At 39.0% G+C, this 19,588-nt stretch overlaps 1 long non-coding RNA gene across 2 annotated transcripts in view; it reads right to left on the reverse strand.

Moving 5' to 3' along the window:
* LOC147369936 (uncharacterized) overlaps window positions 1–19,588 on the reverse strand; it is a 79,093-nt gene continuing 59,505 nt past the window's right edge. The window contains exons 3-5 of one of the 2 annotated variants that reach the window (XR_015168119.1): window positions 11,169–11,259; window positions 1,662–1,801; window positions 1–507 (exon numbers count right to left, since the gene is read on the reverse strand). This is a non-coding gene — a long non-coding RNA (uncharacterized LOC147369936). Of the gene's footprint in view, window positions 508–1,661; window positions 1,802–9,827; window positions 11,054–11,168; window positions 11,260–19,588 lie in introns of those variants that run through there. The other variant, XR_015168120.1, reaches the window with a different exon arrangement.

Genomic DNA, 19,588 nt, shown 5'->3' on the forward strand with positions numbered 1-19,588 from the left:
GCTCACTCAAATGTGATCTGTATTTAAACTATTTATCTTATGATTTGAGAGACCGTTTACACCTTGCTGGGTTCTACTTTAGCTGCTAATTCTCTCTGTTAATACTGAACTAAATTTACTTCCAATCAAATTGTACACAGAATTCCAATCAAATAAACACAGAAGCTTAAAATTAATTCCTCTCCTAGGATAAGATCTACACAGAGAGTTTGTCCCAAGAGTGAATTTCTTGTGGATGTCTGTCAAACAGAATGAAGTAAGTCAGAAAAAGAAAAATATATATTGTATATTAATGCACATATGTGGGAAAATGGTACAAATGAATCTCCTTGCAGGGCAGGTATAGAGACCAGATGTAGAGAATGGACTTGTGGGCACAGCGGGGAAGGGGAGGGTGGGCCAAACTGGGAGAGGAGCATCGACATATATACACGACCAGGGGGAAAAGAGAGCTAGTGGGGAGCTGCTGTCTATCCCAGGGAACTCAGCTCGGTGCTTTGTGATGACCTGGAGGGGTGGAATGGGGGAGTGAGTGACAGGGAGACTCACGAGGGAGAGGATATACGTACACAAATAGATTCACTTCGTTGTACAGAAGAAACTAACACAACATTGAGAAGCAACTATACTCCAATTAAAAAAAAATGAACAAAAAGTATAAACAAAATTTTTTAAAGGACCTAAAAATTATGTATGCTGTGACAGCATTTACATGTATAATTATTTGTTTACATACAAATACATTTTAATATAACATAAAAACAATAAAAAAGACTAAATGTCTCTTATACAATGATCCTTATGGATACTAAAATGTTAGTCTCTCTCACATAGTGTAAGTGTGTTCTTGTGGCTAAAATTACCAGTGTTCAATATTTTCAATTTTTTTTCTGGATATGTAAGAGTTTATATTTCTTAGTTCTGCAAGTGAGGCGGAACTGTGTGACTAGTTCTATCAATGAACAGTGGCCAGAGGTGGTACGTTACTTCTAGACCAAAACATTTACAAGTCAGCACATGATTCACCATGCTGTCATTCCTGGCACAAAGAACCCTGAGGCATCATTAAGAAGGAGTTACCAGAGAAAGGAAGCAGTCTGGAATGTTGAGCCACTGCATAAAGCGCTGCCCTAGAGAAACTCCTGGACTCTTAGCAGATTTGCCCAAGTAAGAAACTTTTATGTGAAATGCCTCTGAGATTCTGGCATAGTTTACTACTGCAGCATTCCCTAGCCTAAACTAAAAAGTTGAATCTGTATACTAGCTTTGCCTATATCAAAGGTTGTCATGGCCTTTTCTGTTTTCCATACGTCGGATAATAGTTATAAGTTACAGCTTTTCTAATAATATTTAATATAATTAGGCTTTTAATTAAAAACTTATTCTATTAGTCTCTACCACCAACTTAATGGCTCAGATGGTAAAGAATCTGCCTGCAATGTGGAAGACTTGGGTTCGATCTCTGGCTTGGGAAGATCCGCTGGAGAAGGGAATGGCAACTCACTTCAGTATTCTTGCCTGGAGAATTCCATGGACAGAGGAGCCTGGTGGGCTACAGTTCATAGTGTTGCATGGCATCAGACACGACTGAGTGACTAACACTACCAACCTAAGATCACAAATTTCAAATCTAAATGAACAATGTTTTAAATTATACATACCTACTCAGCTGGTGAAGAATCTGCCTGCAATGCAGGAGACCCGTTAGATTCTTGGGTCGGGAAGTTCCACTGGAGAAGGGATAGGCTACCCATCAAGTATTCTTGTGCTTCCCTGGTGGCTCAGACGGTAAAGAATCTGCCTGCAATGCAGGAGACCTGGGTTCAATCCCTGGGTTGGGAAGATCCCCTGGAGGAGGGCATGGCAACCCACTCCAGTATTCTAGCCTGGAGAATCCCCATGGACAGTAGAGCCTGGTGGGCTACAGTCCATGGGGTCACAAAGAGTCAGACACGACCAAGCTACTAAGCTCAGCACATATCTCAAACTTACACCTTGGGCTAAAGATTATCAACCAATAAAAAAGGATACATTTGCTTATGCAGTATTTTAATTCATTAAATAACCATCAATGCTTTTAGTCATGTTCCCTGGGAAGCAGGCCCTGAGACAGATTTGCATGCAGGAAGATTTATTAGGAGGTTCTCTTGGCAATAACACTTCTGGTGATATGCAGAATTGGATAGAGGGGGAAGCTGGGCTGTGAAAGGTTATAATAATTCCTAAACGAAAGCTATGGGTGGCTTTGAAGCTAGGGTGACCCTCAGCAGTGTTCCAAGTTGAGGCAAGCATGCTGGGCCCTGGTATACCCTCCAATGATCAGACACTGGATAAAAGACTGCCCCCAGGAAGTGCGTGTGACCTTGGATAAGACAGTTTCTCGATAGAGCTGACATCTTGAGAGCGATGAGCCACAGCATTCCCAGCAGCTAGACAGACAAGTCCTTCAGTCCTGAAGAGTAATACGGTGTCAGGGGAATCTACCCCAGCGTACAGTATACCTCATAATCATGAAGAGGCATTTATCTATCTGACGTTGTTAGACGATCACCACCACCGTCATCATTGTCCCATTACTAACAGTTTTACTACCAGGCACATGTCTTAAGGACTTTGAAACTGTTAACTTACATAATTCCCCAAATAACCCTGTAATAACTCCTGTAATTCCCCAGATAACCCTACAATATAATCTTAAATGCCTTTTGTCTTCAAAATTAAAAATCAATATAGGTGCTTTATGCAACATACTCTAATCTCAGAAATGCATCACTAATGACCAGTCATTTCCATTTTAAGTTACTGTATCCAGTATGAGCAGTATCATTCAGGAACTGTCATGGGCCAAGATAGTTACTCTTTTCATGGGCTATACCATCTAAATCATGGATGGTATCATGATGTTTGTAATTTACTTTAAAGTAATTGAGCGCGGATAATGTGACACTATGTGTGAATATATATGTGTGTTGATTTAGGCTATGTCATAAGCGCTATTGCTTGCCATAATTAGGAATTCACACTCCCAGGTATGGTCAGCTGATATTTACCCACAAAGCCACACTCCAGAGGAAGCTACTGCAAGTGCTTTCGTCATACTTACCTTGACCAACATCAGAATTTTGCTAATTAGCATAGTGAAATATTAACAGTTTTCACTGGTGAAATTAGTGTTGTTCAAGGTATATGGTTTGGCTCATGTATTTTAGACATTCCACCTTTGCTGAATAGAGTATAACAATCTAGCAAGCACCATAATCTGTATCTCTAGGAAAGGTACCAACCTGTATCTAGCTATTGATTCATTGGATTCTGGTTGTCTGCATCCTGCCTCCAAATATTACTGCATCTACCTTAAGCGAACTTTTCATGCATGTTGTAGTCATATGTGATACATGCATGCTCAGTTGTGTCTGACTCTTTGTGACCCCGTGGACTGTAGCCCACCTCCTCTGTCCGTAGGACTTTCCCAGCAAGAATACTGGAGTGGGTTCCGTTTCCTTTTCCAGGGGATCTTCCTGATCCAGGGATAGAACCGACGTCTCCTGCATCTCCTGCATTGATAGGAAGATTCTTTATTGCTGAGCCACTGGGGAAGCCCTCATTTGTGGTAGACAGTCTTCAAATTGACCCTTAATGCCCTTAATATTAGTGATTGTTAGTATTTATCCCTTTGTGTAGTTCTCTCCACCCTCACACTGAAGAGAGATGACCTGTGTAATTAAGATATTCTGGAAAGGAAGATAGTGCCTTCCAAGGCTAAGTCTTAAAAGATATTGCAGACTCTGCCTTTTTCTCTCTTGGATTATCTATTCTTGAGGAAGACAGGCACCATGCTGTGAAACTTACAGAGCCACCCACATGGGGAGGAGCTTGGTCCTCTGCTGGTGGTCAACACTATCTTGCCAGCTGTAGGGTGAGCCATTGTGGAAGCAGATCCTTCAGGTCTAGTCAAGCCTTCAGCTAACAAGGGCCCCAGTCAGCATCTGGACTCATGAGAGACCCCAAAACAAAACTACCCAGCCAACTTGATTTATCCCTGATCTACAGAAACTATGAGTTAATAAATATTTATTGTTACTTTAGGTCAGGAAGTTTTGGGATAATGTGTTATGCAGTGATACAGTACATCATACTACTGATACATAAAAGGACATAAGAGAAAGGTGGAACCTAACTGAATTTATAGAAGAGACTGGATGAACTATTGTACCTAAGCCTCCTTGCTAATAACTATTTATTTTAAAAGGTCTGTTTATATGATAGAATTTGGTCAAATACTTGCTTTCACTGTAACTGAGTAGCAGAGCTATATGTCAGAGTAATCACCCTCTTCACTTACATCAAAAATTGGTGACTACTTCTAACTGTCAAAAAGAAGGAAAGAACGTACGTGACCAAATTGACCTAGATAATTTTTCAAGACAGGCCTATTGATTTTTCCGTCTACTACAGCTTGGCTCTTTCCATTTCTCTTTATCACCACCAACAACCCAGTCCAGACTACCTTCAGCTCTCTCTCTGGACCACTACAACAGTTTCCTCACTCATCTAGTCATACCTGCACGTCCTCTTCTATCCCATTATCAATATTAGCGTTGCTGCTGCTAAGTCGCTTCAGTCGTGTCCCTCTGTGCGACCCCATAGACGGCAGCCCACCAGGCTCCCCAGTCCCTGGGATTCTCCAGGCAAGAACACTGGAGTGGGTTGCCATTTCCTTCTCCAATGCATGAAAGGGAAAAGTGAAAGTGAAGTCACTCAGTCGTGTCCGACTCTTAGCAACCCCATGGACTGCAGCCTACCAGGCTCCTCCATCCATGGGATTTTCCAGGCAAGAGTACTGGAGTGGGGTGCCATCGCCTTCTCCAATATTAGCCTTAGAGTGGCCCTTTTAAAACACACATCTATTCAAGTAATTCCACCACCACCTCTTCCTTTATTTAAAATCTTTTAGGACTCAGAAAAGATCATAGGGCAGAGATACAGCCTAACATAGCCCTACCAAACTCCTGGCCGATCCGGTCCTATTGACTGAGTGTTGCCTTGAACTCTTCTCACTCTCGCTCTCTTTGATTGCCCATCACTGGCCTGCCTTCAATTATTCTTTTCCTGTTCCCACTCACAGCAGGGGATTTGCCTGTGGTGTGTCCTCTACCTTGAAGTCTCTTCCTTTTCCTCTTTGTCTAGTTCACGTCTACCTATCCTTCGTATCTGGTGCGGAAGTCAAAACTCCGCCACCTCCCTGATTCGCTCGGCCTCACCCATTGCCTCCTTTGCGTACCTGTCACACTGCAGTTTTACATTGGTTTGTTAACTAGTTGACTGATGTTTGGCTTACTGCTGTACATTCTGTAAGAGCACACACCATATCTACTTTAACTCATTTATGTATGCCTTGGAGCCCAAGAACACACTGCATATTTGGTAGATATTTGATTAAAAAACCGAGTAACTGACTCATTGAATGAACTCAGGTGGGTGTAAATATTGCTCCAGAGCCAGAGCGCCTAGGCTCAGATTCTGGCAGTTCCTGACTGTGTGAGGTTAAAATTACATCGCCTCGCTGTCCTCTCTAAACTGGGAATAATAATTACCGTGAAGGGTATCACAAGGAATAAATGAGCACTGTACAGCAAGTGCAATCTTTATTACTGTTGTTATTAACATGCTTAGTCATTTTGTCATGCTAGTTCCTGTAGGCCATGGCTACTACTTCCTTGGATAAATTCATTCTTTTTTCATAGATAACAAATCCCAAGTGTCTGTGTAAAAACAAGATATATCAAACACAGAAAGTGAGGGCAGAGTCTCTAAACCTTTTTGATTGTCCTGTTTTGACTGAGGTATAAGGACACTCATATTAATCCTCACATCACGGTGCTTCTTTGGTAGTATACTATTTATACGAAAAGACAAAGCAGGATTTGGATTATGAGAATTTCAAAGAGTTCTATAGCTATCTTTTACTAGGGCATAGTTAACGCACCAAAAAAAAGTTGAGCCTACCATCTCTTTGAGTTTTTTGCATTGATTACCTCCTTGTACTTCAAATAAGGGCAAGATATTAACATAATATGTATAATAATACTACCAATCTCTTTGGATTATAAACCTTCCATACTTTGAAGCACTGACTTTAAAATGTTAAAGCTGCAGGTTTATAACTTTTCAACACCGTATGTTATAAGCAATTGAAATGGTGTCCACTTACTTGACAATGGAAATATTGACACTCAGTGCAAAGGCAGCAATGGTTGGATCTTGTTTAGCAAATACTGCTTACAGAAGTTGTGAATGTTTGCATTTTATTATATTCAGGTCCCCACCTACAGATAGGTCTTTGTAAGCGGTCATTCATTTGGAGACTAGGTCATAAACTGAAGGGTTGTTTTAGGTAAGTGTTGCAAATGATGTGTTCTGTTCTTTGTTTACTAACAACCATGAAAAACAACACTTGTTCTTTCCAGAGAAATTGAGATCACCCAGTCCTTGCAACTTAGGTCATTTTAGCTTGGGAGGGAAAAGAAAAGAATTCTTTTCAACTCCTTGCCAGTTCCTCCTGGCTTTTTGAGAAGGCGATACCTCTGAAAGAAAATAGATCAAAGTTACATGGGACTAAGGGTGGATCAGATAGCTATACTTTGTAGTCTGTTGAAAACAGAGCTAGCTTTACTGGAAAAGAGATTATTATGTGTTAGAGTTATAAGGAGCAGAGGAAAGGTTAGAGTAGTTACTAGCCTAAAAAACCAACCTCCATTTCTCTGCCACCTTGTCAGAACTTAAAATTCCACCATTAGAAATTCATTTGTTTGCATTTTAAACAGTAATTCCTTCAAGCAGTTAACTGTGGAAAAAAAGTTAATTCCCTATCAATTCTTTTTCCTGAAAGTGAATTTTGCAAGCACCGAGAGAGGTAACACTAGCTCCTAAAAGCTCTGATTTGACTGTAGGATGGTATGAAGAGAAAAGGTTGGAAGAGCACATTTTTTCATTTGTTACTCTGAGCATCTACAATAGAAGAAAGAAAATACATCACAGTGTGATGTAATACAATGAAAATGACACAGACAACATAGGAGAGTCCTGTCATGCCTAGCATGTGATGACAACTCCACTTTCTTAAATATCCTGGTCTTTACCACATGTAAAATAGATAGCCAACGGGAATTTGCTGTATGGCTCAGGAAACTCAAACGGGCTCTGTATCAACCTGGAGGGGTGGGGTGGGAGGGAGGTTCAAAAGGGAGGGGATATATATATACCTATGGCTGATTCGTGTTGAGTTTTGACAGAAAACAACAAAATTCTGTAAAGCAATTATCCTTCAATTAAAAAATAAATAAATTTTTAAAATACCCAGATCTTAGCTTTTTTTTGACCATAATCATGCTAAATTCATCCCTCACTTATAGAGTGATTAGTATATACAGAGCACCTTGAGGGTAGTATAAAAATTTTAAGTTTTCTTAAAGAAGTTTTCCTAAGTTTTCTTTAAGAAGCTCTCCACGTGTCCTCTCTCCGGTAATTCATCACCAGTGCATAAACTGTTTACCTGTTAAGCTGTGTATGTTAGATTGAGACCCTGGTCACTAATAAGTGAGGAAATACATGTACCTTTGTCTTATAACAAGGAACCAAGTAATATACAAAAAGTAAAGGTAAGACGAATAGATAAGGAAGGAGGCTGGTACACATTTATACATTAACTATTATTATGTGCTTGATATTTGCCAGTTGAACTAGAAAGGAAAAACTACGTGGGAGAAAATCTGTCTCCTTGTGATGAGCAAAGAGTTTGTGGCAGGATCATTGGAAAAGACTCTTATGCTGGGAGGGATTGGGGGCAGGAGGAGAAGGGGACGACAGAGGATGAGACGGGTGGATGGCATCACTGACTGGATGGACGTGAGTCTGAGTGAACTCCAGGAGTTGGTGATGGACAGGGAGGCCTGGCGTGCTGTGATTCATGGGGTCTCAAAGAGTTGGACACGACTGAGCGACTGAACTGAACTGAACTGAAACATTTGCTGGTGGGTGTAGGAAAGATGGAAATGGTAGCAAAGGAGTTGTCCTAATTTATACCAGCACTGGACAAGAAGTAGTACTATCCGTTTTCAAAAATTTTAGGGCGTAGTGGTACCTGATTATGGTTTTAATCTACATTTCCCCCATAAATAATGATACAGAATCATTGTCATATGCTTATTGATCATTTATATATCTAGATTTATGAAATGTATATTCAAATCTTTTGCCTGTTTTCAAAAAACTGAGTAGTTTTTCTCTCTCTTATTGATATATAATGGTGCCTTATATATTTTGGGTGTACAATCTTTGTCAATAGTTGTTTCATATTTTTATTTTCTTATTCTGTGTATTATTTTCTAATTCTCTTAAAAATATCTTTTGATAAATGAAAGTTATTCATTTAATGAAGTCTATTTATCAGTCTCTTTTTTTCACAGTTTGTTCTTTTGTATTTAAGAAAACATTGCCTATCTTAAATTCATGAAGATAGTTCCCCATGTTTTCTTCTAGAAGTTTCATTGCTTTACCCTTCACTTTAGATCTTTAGTCCATTTTGAGTTAATATTGTGTATAATGAGAAGAAGGGGTCAGGGTTAAAATTTTTACATATTCAATTGATCCAGAACCATTTATTGAAAAGATTATCCTTTCCTCCACTGATCGCACGTTTGTCATAAATCACACAATTGTTAATGTGTGATGATTTAACCTAAATATTCTATTAAATATATTATTTGAGTAAACAATACATTCAATTGATAAGAAAATCAAAACAAATTAATGAAGAAACTAAATTCAAAGGGGTACAAAAATGCAAATGCTGAAGAGCAGAAGACAATGTACCTTCTATCCTATTCTTCCATACTCTTTCTCTAGAAGCAATGACAAGTGTCAGTGCTCAGATATGCAAACAATACTGCGTGACTTTCTAGGGTACTAAATAGAGAAACCCCTTATCCCAAAGTCTACCTCCCTGATTCTAATGAAATGGCATCTCTAGGTGATTCTGATATTGTTTCTAGGTAGTTCTGATGCAAGTTTGTTCTAACATAATTTAAAATTCTATTTCCCTTTACTCTTAAAAAGCATATGATTAGATTTTTTAAAGCCCAATTAGACAAACACTTTATTTTATTATAGGGGTTCAACTTACTTATAGTTATTGTGATTGTGTTTATTCCTGCCATTTTATTTATAGTACTTTTTTTTCTTTTTTGCCTTTTGTGGAATTAATGAAGCTTGCTTTTTTCTTATTTTAGTAGTTTAGATAGTATACATCTTACTTTTTATTCTGCTCCTAGATATTTTTATTTTAACCTTTATTTAACATATATTTGGTCTTAAAGTGTAGAATTAAGCAGCATCTGTATCCTGCCCTTGATCCTGCCCTTCTCTCACACTTCCTCTTACAACTCAAATAGGGAAAGATCCAGGGTTTTTTTTGTAGAGCCAGAAGCTTATACAATCTGGGGATGCTCTTTAAAATAATTTTAAATTCTAAATTTAAAAATTGAGTCAGAAAGTGAATGTGTATTTAGAATGAGAAAAGATTTAGAATGTAAATTTTTGGATTTTACAAATTTACAAAAGCATGGGCTTCTCTGGTGGCTTAGTGGTTAAAGAATCCATCTGCAATGAAGGAGGCACAGGAGATACAGTTTTGATCCCTGCATTGGGAAGATCCCTTGGAGAAGGAAAAGCAACCCACTCCAGTATTCTGGCCTGAAAAATCCTTTGGACAGAGGAGCCTGGCAGGATACAGTCCAAAGGGTCACAAAGAGTCAGACACGACTGGGCAATTAAGTATGCATAGGCACAAATCTTTAACGGATGATAGTTTCAAAAACATAACAGAATCCAGAAAATAACATAATATTTCTATTAACTGCCTAGGGTAGTTCTATAGTGCTTTCCCCCTACATTTTCTCTTCAGTTCAGTTCAGTTCAGTTCAGTTGCTCAGTCGTGTCCAACTCTTTGCAACCCCATGAATCATAGCATGCCAGGCCTCCCTGTCCATCACCAGCTCCTGGAGTTCACTCAGACTCACGTCCATCGAGTCAGTGGTGCCATCCAGCCATCTCATCCTCTGTTGTTCCCTTCTCCTCCTGACCCCAATCCCTCCCAGCATCAGAGTCTTTTCCAATGAGTCAACTCTTCACATGAGGTGGCCAAAGTACTGGAGTTTCAGCTTTAGCGTCATTCCTTCCAAAGAACACCCAGGACTGATGTCCTTTAGAATGGACTGGTTGGACCTCCTTGCAGTCCAAGGGACTCTCAAGAGTCTTCACCAACACTACAGATCAAAAGCATTAGAAGTTCAGAAGAATTTCTGCTCTCAGCTTTCTTCACAGTCCAACTCTCACATCCATACATGACTGGAAAAACCATAGCCTTGACTAGATGGACCTTTGTTGGCAAAGTAGTGTCTCTGCTTTTCAATATGTTATCTAGGTTGGTCATAACTTTCCTTCCAAGGAGTAAGCGTCTTTTAATTTCATGACTGGAGTCACCATCTGCAGTGATTTTGGAGCCCAGAAAAATAAAGTCTGACACTGTTTCCACTGTTTCCCCATCTGTTTCCCATGAAGTGGTGGGACCGGATGCCATGATCTTCGTTTTCTGAATGTTGAGCTTTAAGCCAACTTTTTCACTCTCCTCTTTCACTTTCATCAAGAGGCCTTTTAGTTCTTCTTCACTTTTTGGCCATAAGGGTGGTGTCATCTGCATATTTGAGGTTATTGATATTTCTCCCGGCAATCTTGATTCCAGCTTGTGTTTCTTCCAGTCCAGCGTTTCTCATGATGTACTCTGCATATAAGTTAAATAAGCAGGGTGACAATATACAGCCTTGACTTACTCCTTTTCCTGTTTGGAACCAGTCTGTTGTTCCATGTCCAGTTCTAACTGTTGCTTCCTGAACTGCATACAGGTTTCTCAAGAGGCAGGTCAAGTGCTCTGGTATTCCCATCTTTCAGAATCTTCCACAGTTTATTGTGATCCACACAGTCAAAGGCTTTGGCATTTCTGATTATTGAAAAGTTAAACAACAAATTGTCTTCTAGCTGTGTACACTTCATGCTTGGTCCCTCTGTCCCCCCAGCTATCTACAGAACTTCTGGGTACTGTGTGATATACTTACATTACAATCCATGCCTCAGTTCTGTAGCTTCACCAGGTGAGTCAGCACAGTTGGAAGCAGGGTCCCTTAGACCTTTTCTACATTGAAGGCACTACGGAGAAAAGTTAACTATTCACAAATTGACCATGACCCACCCTAATATATTCCCATAAATTTAAATTAAATTATTTTCTCAGTCCAGTTCCCAAAATATCCATAGATATGCAATACCATCTGTTTTAAGAAGTATAGCAGAGAGGAATTCAGAGAAGAAACAAGAAGTGATCAAATGATTATTTTAGCAAATAAATATATTTCAATATTTTCAACTAATTTACATTTTAAAGACTTTTTTTAAAAAAGGATAGGCATATAAATCATATGATCATCTCAATAGATGCAGAAAAACTTTTGATGAAGTCCAACATCGATATATGATAAAAATTTTCAACAAAGTGCATACAGAGGGAGCATACTTCAACATGATAAAGTTTATATTAATATGTGATAAACCTACAACTAACATCATACTCAACAGTGAAAAGCTGAAAGTATTTCCTTTAAGATCAGGAAGAAGACAAGCATATCCATTCTCATCATATTATCCAGTATAATATTGGAAGTCCTAGTCACAGCAATCAGACATGAAACGAAAGGAATCCAAATAGAAGAGGAAGTAAAACGGTCATTGCTTGAAGATGACAAGATGTTATATGTGGAAAATCCTAAAGACAACACCAAAAAACTATTAGAACTGATAAATGAATTCAGTAAAGTTGCAGGATATGAAATTCATATACAAAAAACCTGTTGCATGTCTATACAATAACGATGAATTAGAAAGAGAGATTAAGAAAACAATCCAATTTACAACTGCATCAAAAAGAACAAAATACCGAGGCTAAATCTAACCAAGGATGTAAAAGACATGTACTTGGAAACTGCAAGACATTGATGAAAGAAACTGAAAATGACACAAACAAATGGAAATATGTATCATAGAGTGGAAGAATTAATATTGTTAAAATGAACATACTCCCCAGCAATCTACAGACTCAATACAATCTCTATCAAAATACCAAAGGTGTGTTTCACAGAACTAGAACAAGTAATTCTAAAATTTGTATGGAAACACACAAAAGACCTGAATAGCCAAACAATCTTGAGAAAGGAGAAGAAAGTTACAGATATCATCCTTCCTAATTTCAAGCTATACTGGAAGGCTACAGTAACCAAAGCAGTATAGTACTAGCATAAAAACAAACACAGAGATCAACTGAATAAATTAGAGAGCCTAGAAAAAAAAACCCATGCTTTTATAGTCAGTTAATCTATGACAAAGGAGGCACAAATATACAACAGGAAAAGACAGCTCTTTAATAAATGGTGTTGGGAAAACTGGACAGCTGCATGCAGAAGAATCAGACAAGACCAGTTTCTCACACCATATACAAAAATAAACTCAACTGGATTAAAGGCTTAAATGTAAGACTTGAAACCATAAAAATTCTAGAAGAAAACATCAGCAGAGTGCTCTTTGACATCACGTTTCGGAATATTTCTTTCTCAAGAGAAATATAAGCAAATATAGACAAATGGAACTACATCAAACTAAAAGGCTTTTACACAGAGAAAGAAACTATCAAAACAAAAAGGCAGCCTATTGAATGGGAGAAGATGTTTGCAAGCAATATGTCTGATAAGGAGTTAATACCCAAAATGTACAAAGAGCTCATGTGGCTCAACATCAAAATCCAAACAACCCAATTCAAAAATGGGCAAAGGACCTGAGTAGACATTTTTTCCAAAGAAAACATGCAGGTGGACTATAGTTCAGTTCAGTTCAGTCACTCAGTTGTGTCATACTCTTTGCGACCCCATGGACTGCAGCATGCCAGGCTTCCTTGTCTATTAGAAACTCCCAGAGCTTACTCAAATTCATGTCCACTGAGTTGGTGATGCCATCCAACCATCTCATCCTCTGTTGTCCTTTTTTCCTCCCACCTTCAATCTTTCCCAGCGACCCGGTGTTTTCAAATGAGTCTGTTCTTCACATCAGGTGGCCAAAGTATTGGAGTTTCAGCTTCAACATCAGTCCTTCCAATGACTATTCAGGACTAATTTCCTTTAGGACTGGTTGGATCTCCTTGTAGTCCAAGGGACTCTCAAAAGTCTTTTTCAACACCATAGTTCAAAAGCATCAATTCTTTGGCGGTCAGCTTTCTTTATAGTCCAACTCTTACATCCATACATGACTACTGGAAAAACCATAGCCTTGACTAGACGGACCTTTGTTGGCTGTATAGAGCTTCTCCATCTTTGGCTGCAAAGAATATGATCAATCTGATTTCGGTATTGACCATCTGGTGATGTCCATATGTAGAGTCTTCTCTTGTGTTGTTGGAAGAGGGTGTTCGCTATGACCAGTGCAGTCTCTTGGCAAAACTCTATTAGCCTTTGCCCTGCTTCATTTTGTACTCCAAAACCAAATTTGCCTGTTACTTCAGGTATCTCTTGACTTCCTAGTTTTGCATTCCAGTCCCCTATTATGAAAAGGACATCTTTTTTGGGTGTTAGTTCTAGAAGGTCTTGTAGATCTTTATAGAATCATTCCACTTCAACTTCTTCAGCATTACTGGTCAAGGCATAGACTTGGATTACTATGATATTGAATGGTTTGCCTTGGAAATGAACAGAGATCATTCTGTCGTTTTTGAGATTGCATCCAAGTACTGCATTTTGGACTCTTCTGTTGACTCTGATGGCTACTCCATTTCTTCTAAGGGATTCTTGCCCACAGCAGTAGATATAAATGTCATCTGAATTAAATCCGTCCATTCCAGTCCATTTTAGTTCACTAATTTCTAAAATGTCGATGTTCACTCTTGCCATCTCCTGTTAGACCACTTCCAATTTGCCTTGATTCATGGACCTAACATTCCAGGTTCCTATGCAGTATTGCTCTTACAGCATAGGACTTTACTTCCATCACGAGTCACATCCACAACTGGGTGTTGTTTTTGTTTTGGCTCCGTCTCTTCATTCTTTCTGGAGTTATTTCTCCACTGATCTCCAGTAGCATATTGGGCACCTACTGCCCTGGGGAGTTCATCTTTCAGTGTCATACCTTTTTGCCTTTTCATACAGTTCATGGGGTTCTCAAGGCAAGAATAATGAAGTGGTTTGCCATTCCCTTCTGTGGTCCACGTTTTGTCAGAACTCTCCATCATGACCCATCCATCTTGGGTGGCCCTACACAGCATAGGTTCATTGGCCTATGAGCCTATGAAACCTATTTCATTGAGTTAGACAAGGCTGTGGTCCATGTGATCAGTTTGGTTAGTTTTCTGTGATTGTGGTTTTCAGTCTGTCTGCCTTCTGGATGGAGAAGGATAAGAGACTTATGGAAGCTTCCTGATGGGAGAGACTGACTGAGAGGGAAATTGGGTCTTGTTCTGATGGGCGGGGCCATGCTCAGTAAATCTTTAATCCAATTTTCTGTTGATGGGCAGGGCTGTGTTCCCTCCCTCTTATTTGACTTGAGGCCAAACTATGTTGGAGGTAATGAAAATAATGGCAACCTCCTTCAAAAGGGCCCACGCATGCACTGCTGTACTCAATGCCCCCAATCCTGCAGCAGGCCACCACCAACCCATGCTTCCACCAGAGACTCCTGGACACTCACAGGCAAGTCTGGGTCAATCTCTTGTGGGGTCACTGCTCCTTTCTTCTGGGTCCTGGTGCACACAAGATTTTGTTTGTGCCCTCCAAGAGTCTGTTTCTCTAGTCCTGTGTAAGTTCTGGCAGCTCTGTGGTGGGGTTAATGATGACCTCCTCCAAGAGGGCTTATGCCATACCCAGGTCTGCTTCACCCAGAGCCCCTACCCCTGGAGCAGTCCACTGCTGACCCGTACCACCACAGGAGACACTAAAACACAGCTCTGTCTTAGTCTCTGTGCAGTCTCTGGGTCCTGGTGCACACAAGGTTTGGTTAGGATTAGGGTTATAGCATCTCTGGCATGTAAGGGGTTTGATTCTAAACTTGATTTTGCCCTTCCTACCATCTTGCTGGGGCTTATCCTTTGCTCTTGGACATGGGGTATCTCCTCAAAGTCGCTCTAGTGCTGCACAGGCACCGCTCCAGTGCCTGGCACTACAGACACATGAAAAGATGCTCAACATCCTAATTATCAGGGAACTGCAAATCAAAACAACAATGAATTATCACATCATACTTGTGAGAATGACTGTCATCAAAAAGACATCAAATATAAATGTTGACAAGGATGTGGGTAAAAGGAAACCCTCACATGTGGAATGTATATTGGTAAAACCACTATAGAATATATTATGGAGATTCCTCAAAAAATTAAAAATAGAACTACCATCGTGCTCAACATGCTCATTTGTGTCTGACTCTTTGCAACCCAATGGACTGTAGCCCACCAGGCTCCTCTGTCCATGGGATTTATACAATCTAGCAATTCCAATTATAGGTATTTTTTTGAAAACAGACAAAAACAAAAAAACAAAAAACATTAGTTAGAAAATACACATGCACCCCAATGTTCTTTGCAGCATTATTTACAACAGCCAAGATATTGTAGGAACCTAAGTGCCCATCACTAGATGAATGGATGAAGAAAATGTGGTACATTTATATGATGGAATATTAGTCAGCCATATAAAAAATGAAATCTTGCCATTTACAACAACATGGATGGAGAGAGAGCATTAAACATTAAGCCATGCAGCTAATGCTCCTTATACCTTTTCCTGCTCTCTACCTGTAAATTGAAAAAGATCCTGCTATGGTTTGAATGTTTGAAATTCTAGACTTGAGAGATTATGGCATCAGGAGATGGGGCTTTGGGGAGGTCGCTTAGGTTATGAGGGTGGAATCCTCATGAAAAGGATTAATCTTTTCATAAAAAAGACCCCACAGGTCTGCTTACCCTCTTCTGTGAGAATGCACAGAGACATCAGCTATAGGCTAAAAAAGGCCTTCACCAGAACGTGACCATCCTGGCACCTTGATCTTGGATTTCCCAGCCCCCAGAAGTGTGAGAAATAAATTCGTGTTGTTTACAAGTTTCCCATCTGTGATATTTTATTGTAGCAGCTCAAATAGACCAAGATAGATGTTTTCTTTATTTTAGGCTTGAATGTTTAATGCTTTCTCAGTTTAGAATTACATTGACCTACTTCAAAAATGGCTACCATTTATTTTATTTTTTAGGAAGTGTTCCCTCCTGCTACATTTCCTAAAAGAGTTTGCATCTGACAAGGACTGTTTCTTTAAATGTTTGATAGGATTCACCAATTAAATCATCTGTGCCTAGAGCTTTCTCTGCTAGGAGGTTTTTTATTACAAAAATTCAATTTCTTCAGGTAAAGAGTTATTCAGATTTTCTGTTTCATTTTTTGTCAGTAGAATAAGTTATATTTTTTAAAGAATTTGTCTGTCATATAAATTGATGAATTTATTGGTATAAAGATACTCATAATATTTCCTTATTATCCATTTAATTCTTTAAGATCTACACTGAATGTTGTTGTTTAGTTGCCAAGTCTAACTCTTTGCAACCCCATGGACTGTAGCATGCCAGTCTTTTCTGTCTTCCACTATCTCCCTGAGTTTACTCAAATTCATATCCATTGAGTCAATGATGCTGTCTAACCTTCTTATCCTCTGCCGCTCCCTTCTCCTTTTGCCTTCAATCTTTCCCAACATGAGGGTCTTTTCCAATGAGTCAGCTCTTTGCAGCAGGTAGCCAAAGTATTGGAGCTTAAGCTTCAGCATCAGTCCCTCCAATGAATATTCAGGGTTGATTTCCTTCAGGATTGACTTATTTGATCTCCTTGCAGTCCAAGGAACTCTCAAGAGGCTTCTCCAGTACCAAAATTCAAAAGCATCAGTTCTTCGGCGCTCAGCCTTCTTTATGGTCGACATCTCATATCCATACATGACTACTGGAAAAACCATAGTTTTGACTATACAGACCTTTGTTGGCAAAGTGATGTTTCTGCTTTTTAATGCACTGTCCCTTCCCTGGTAGCTCAAATGGTAAAGAATCTGCCTACCATGCAGGAGATCAGAGTTCAGTCCCTGGGTCGGGAAGATCCCCCAGAGAAGGGAATGGCAACCCATTCAAGTATTCTTGCCTGGAGAATTACAAGGACAGAGGAGTCTTGCAGACTACACTCTATGGGGCTGTAAAGAGTTGGACACCACTGAGCCACTAACACACACACAATACGCTGTCTAGGTTTGTCAGAGCTTTTCTTTCCAGGAGCAAGCGTCTTTTAATTTCATGTCTGTAGTCCTGTCTGCAGTGATTTTAGAGCCCAAGTTAATAAAATCTGTCACTGCTCCCACTATTTCCTCCATCTATTTGCCATGAAGTGATGAGACCAGATGCCATGATCTTAATTTTTCAAATGTTGAGTTTCAAGCCAGCTTTTTCTCTCTCATCTTTCACCCTCATCAAAAGGCTCTTTAGTTCCTCTTAACTTTCTGTCATTAGAGTGGTATCATCTGCATATCTGAGGTTGTTGATGTTTCTCCCAGCAATCTTGATTCCAGCTTGTGATATATCCAGCCTGGCATTTCACATGATGTACTCTGCATAGGAGTTAAATAAGCAGGGTGTCAATATACAGCCTTGTTGTACTCTTTTCACAATTTTGAACTAGTCAGCCACATTTTGAACCACATGTGTGGTTTTAACTGTTCCTTCTTGACCTGCATACAGATTTCTCAGGAAACAGGTAAGGTGATCTGGTACTCCCATTTCTGGAAGAATTTTCCAGTTTGTTGTGATCCACACAATCAAAGGTTTTAGGATAGTCAATGAAGCAGTTTTTCTTGAACTCCCTTGCTTTCTCCATGATCCAGTGAATATTGGCAATTTGACTCTGGTTCCTCTGCCTCTTCAAAACCCAGCTTGTACACCTTTTTTATTCTTCACACTGATAACTTCTGTTCTCTCTCTTTCTCTTTGTTTTTGTCAGTCTAGCTAGGAATTTATCACTTTTGTTAAGCTTTCCAAAGAGCTGTGTTTGGGGCTTTGTTAATTTTTTCTGTTGTTTCCTATTTCATTGTTTCCTAGTCTTATTTTTATTATTTCTCTTTCCCACTTATTCTGAGTTTACTTTGCTTTTCTTTGTCTAACTTTTTAAAATGGAAACTTAGTTACTGTTTTTATAATTTCTTTTCAAACATATGCATTTAGAACTGTAACTTTTTCTTAAAGCACTCTTTTAGCTGCATCTCATACACTTTGATATGTTGTATATTCATTATCATTCAGCTTGAAACAGTTTGTTTTTTATTTAATTATTTTTGGCGGCCTTGGTCGTCTTTGCTGTGTCCAGGTTTTCTCTAGTTGTGGCAAGCGGGGGCTGATCTCTAGTTGTGGTGCCTGGGATTCTCACTGTGGTGGCTTCTCTTACCGCAAAGCACAGGCTTTCGGGAGAGTGCTGGTTCAAGAAGCTGCAGCACATGTGCTCCAGAGCATGAGGCTTAGCTGCCCGTGGCATGTGGAATCTTCCCAGACCAGAGACTGAACTCACGTCCCCTGTATTGATAGGCAGATTCACTGGACCACCCAGGAAAGACTTGAAATATTTTCTAATTTCTATTGTGGTTTCCTTTTTTAACCCACTGGACTAATAAAATGCGTAATGTGAATTTCAAATATTTGCATTTTTGTAGATATAGCTTATTATCGTTGATTGTGATCAGAGAAGATACTTTTCAAGACTTCAGTCTTTTAAAATTTATTAAGATTTGTTTTACAGCTCAGCATATGATCTATTTCCGTATACCTTGTGTGCATGAAAAGAATGGGTATTCCAGCAGTTGTTGGGTATTCTGTAAACGTCAGGTCAAGGAAACTGGTGGTGTTCAGATCTACATCTTCACTGATTTTTTTCTGGCTGTTCTGTAAATTGTTGGGAGAGGGATTTTAAATATTCCATGATTATCTATTTGTCTATTTCTTCATTTAATTCTCAACCTTTACTTCATGTGCTTTAAATATCTATTATGGCTTCCTAATTAATGATATTTTTATTATTATGAATTATCCCTATCTTTGTTAATTTCCTTTGTCTTGAAGTCTGTTTCATGTGATATTAACATAGATATTTCAGACTTCTTTGATTGTTTCTATGGTTTATATAATGTTCCATCTTTTTACTTTCAACCTAGCCATGTATTTAAAACAATTTTTTTTTAACAGAACATATAGTTGGGTCTTGCTTTTTTTATTATCCATTCTGAAATTTTCTACCTTTTAGCTAGAGTTTTAATAAATTTATATTTAATGAATTATTATTCTGCATTTATTCTTAGCACTTTACTATTTGCTTTCTGTTTGCCCATTAGCTTTTTGTTCATCTTGGTCTATTTATCCATAGACTTTAGGCTAATTGAA

Source organism: Bos grunniens, chromosome 7 (genome assembly GCF_055505025.1).
Source record: "Bos grunniens cultivar Pamir isolate PY7600 chromosome 7, Bosgru_T2T1.0, whole genome shotgun sequence".
NCBI classification, from domain to species: Eukaryota; Metazoa; Chordata; class Mammalia; order Artiodactyla; family Bovidae; genus Bos; species Bos grunniens.